This window comes from Eubalaena glacialis, chromosome 4 (assembly GCF_028564815.1).
Source record: "Eubalaena glacialis isolate mEubGla1 chromosome 4, mEubGla1.1.hap2.+ XY, whole genome shotgun sequence".
Lineage (NCBI taxonomy): Eukaryota > Metazoa > Chordata > Mammalia > Artiodactyla > Balaenidae > Eubalaena > Eubalaena glacialis.
In genome coordinates this window covers 78,628,385-78,631,527 of record NC_083719.1, presented here as the reverse complement: position 1 = coordinate 78,631,527, position 3,143 = coordinate 78,628,385, and positions in this window count along the sequence as shown.

Sequence of the window (3,143 nt, the reverse complement as noted above, 5' to 3'; positions counted from 1 at the left end):
CGATTTCCCCTTTTATGGCTGTTAGCATTTGCCTTACGTATTGAGGTGCTTCTATGTTGGGTGCATAAATATTTACAATTGTTCTATGTTCTTGGATTGATCCCTTGATCATTATGTAGTGTCCTTCTCTGTCTCTTGTAATAGTCTTTATTTTAAAGTCTATTTTGTCTGATATGAGAATGGCTACTTCAGCTTTCTTTTGATTTCCATTTGCATGGAATATCTTTTTCCATCCCCTCACTTTCAGTCTGTATGTGTCCCTAGGTCTGAAGTGGGTCTCTTGTAGACAGCATATATACGGGTCTTGTTTTTGTATCCATTCAGCCAGTCTGTGTCTTTTGGTGGGAGCATTTAATCCATTTACATTTAAGGTAATTATTGATATGTATGTTCCTATTACCATTTTCTTAATTGTTTTGGGTTTGTTATTGTAGGTCTTTTCCTTGTCTTGTGTTTCCTGCCTAGAGAAGTTCCTTTAGCATTTGTTGTAAAGGTTGGTTGGTGATGCTGAATTCTCTTAGCTTTTGCTTCTCTTTAAAGGTTTTAATTTCTCCGTTGAATCTGAATGAGATCCTTGCTGGGTAGAGTAATCTTGGTTGTAGGTTTTTCCCTTTCATCACTTTAAATATGTCCTGCCACTCCCTTCTGTCTTGCAGAGTTTATGTTGAAAGATCAGCTGTTAACCTTATGGGGATTCCCTTGTATATTATTTGTTGTTTTTTCCTTGCTGCTTTTAATTTTTTTTTGTATTTAATTTTTGGTAGTTTAATATGTGTCTTGGCGTGTTTCTCCTTGGATTTATCCTATGTGGTACTCTCTGCGCTTCCTGGACTTGATTAACTATTTCCTTTCCCATATTAGGGAAGTTTTCAAGTATAATCTCTTCAAATATTTTCTCAGACCCTTTCTTTTTCTCTTCTTCTTCTGGGACCCCTATTATTCAAATGTTGGTGCATTTAATGTTGTCCCAGAGGTCTCTGAGACTGTCCTCAATTCTTTTCATTCTTTTTTCTTTATTCTGCTCTGAGGTAGTTATTTCCCCTATCTTATCTTCCAGGTCACTTATCTGTTCCTCTGCCTCAGTTATTCTGCTATTGATTCCTTCTAGAGAATTTTTAATTTCATTTATTGTGTTGTTCATCATTGTTTGTTTGCTCTTTAGTTCTTCTAGATCCTTGTTAAATGTTTCTTGTATTTTCTCCATTCTATTTCCAAGATTTTGGATCATCTTTACTATCATTACTCTGAATTCTTTTTCAGGTAGACTGCCTATCTCCTCTTCATTTGTTTGGTCTGGTGGGTTTTTGTCTAGCTCCTTCATCTGCTGTGTGTTTCTCTGTCTTCTCATTTTGCTTAACTTAGTGTGTTTGGGGTCTCCTTTTTGCAGGCTGCAGGTTCGTAGTTCACGTTGTTTTTGGTGTCTGCCCCCAGTGGCTAAGTTTGGTTTCTTGGGTTGTGTAGGCTTCCTGGTGGAGGGGACTAGTGCCTGTGTTCTGGTGGATGAGGCTGGATCTTGTCTTTCTGGTGGGCAGGACTGCGTCCGGTGATGTGTTTTGGAGTGTCTGTGAACTTATTATGATTTTAGGCAGCCTTTCTGCTAGTGGTTGGGGTTGTGTTCCTGTCTTGCTAGTTGTTTGGCGAAGTGTGTCCAGCACTGTAGCTTGCTGGGCATTGAGTGGAGGTGGGTCTTGGTGTTGAGATGGAGATCTCTGGGAGATTTTTGCTGTTTGATATTATGTGGAGCTAGGAGGTCTCTGGTGGACCAATGTCCTGGATTCGGCTCTCCCACCTCAGAGGCACAGGCCTGACACCCAGCCGGAGCACCAAGACCCTGTCATCCAGACGGAAAAAGAGAAAAAGGAAAAAATATATGTATATCGTTGCTCCCGAAGTCCACTGCCTCAATTTGGGATGATTCATTGTGTATTCAAGTATTCCACAGATGCAGGGTATATCAAGTTGATTTTGGAGATTTAATCCACTGCTCCTGAGGCTGCTGGGAGAAATTTCCCTTTCTCTTCTTTGTTCGCACAGCTCCCAGGGTTCAGCTTTGGATTTGGACCCGCCTCTGCGTGTAGGTCGCCTGAGGGCGTCTGTTCTTCGCTCAGACAGGACGGGGTTAAAGGAGCAGCTGATTCGGGGGCTCTGGCTCACTCATGCTGGGGGGAGGGAGGAGTACGGATGCGGGGCGAGCCTGTGGCGGCAGAGGCCGGCGTGACGTTGCACGAGCCTGAGGCGCGCCGTGCATTCTCCCGGGGAAGTTGTCCCTGGATCACGGGACCCTGGCAGTGGCGGGCTGCACAGGCTCCCGGGAGGGGCGGTGTGGATAGTGACCTGTGCTTGCACACAGGCTTCTTGGTGGCTGCAGCAGCAGCCTTAGCGTCTCATGCCCGTGTCTGGTGTCCGCACTGATAGCCGCAGCTCGCGCCTGTCTCTGGAGCTCATTTAGATCGTGCTCTGAATCCCCTCTCCTCGTGCACCTCTAAACAGTGGTCCCTTGTCTCTTAGGTAGGTCCAGGCTTTTTCCTGGACTCCCTCCCGGCTAGCTGTAGCGCACTAGCCCCCTTCAGGCTGTGTTCACGCAGCCAACCCCAGTCCTCTCCCTGCGATCCGACCTCCGAAGCCCGAGCCTCAGCTCCCAGCCCCGCCCGCCCCGGCGGGTGAGCAGACAAGCCTCTCGGGCTGGTGAGTGCTGCTTGGCACCGATCCTCTGTGCGGAATCTCTCCGCTTTGCCCTCCGCACCCCTGTTGCTGCGCTCTCCTCCGTGGCTCTGAAGCTTCCCCCCCGCCACTCGCAGTCTCCGCCCACGAAGGGGCTTCCTAGTGTGTGGAAACTTTTCCTCCTCACAGCTCCCTCCCACTGGTGCAGGTCCGGTCCCTATTCTTTTGTCTGTTTTTTCTTTTTCCTTTTGCCCTACCCAGGCACGTGGGGAGTTTCTTGCCTTTTGGGAGGTCTGAGGTCTTCTGCCAGCGTTCAGTAGGTGTTCTGTAGGAGTTGGTCCACATGTAGATGTATTTCTGATGTATTTGTGGGGAGGAAGGTCATCTCTACGTCTTACTCTTCTGCCATATTGAAGGTTTCCCCAATATTATGTTTTGAAGGAGCAGTTTTCAGAGCCAGCCTTCTTAGAATTATTTGGTGG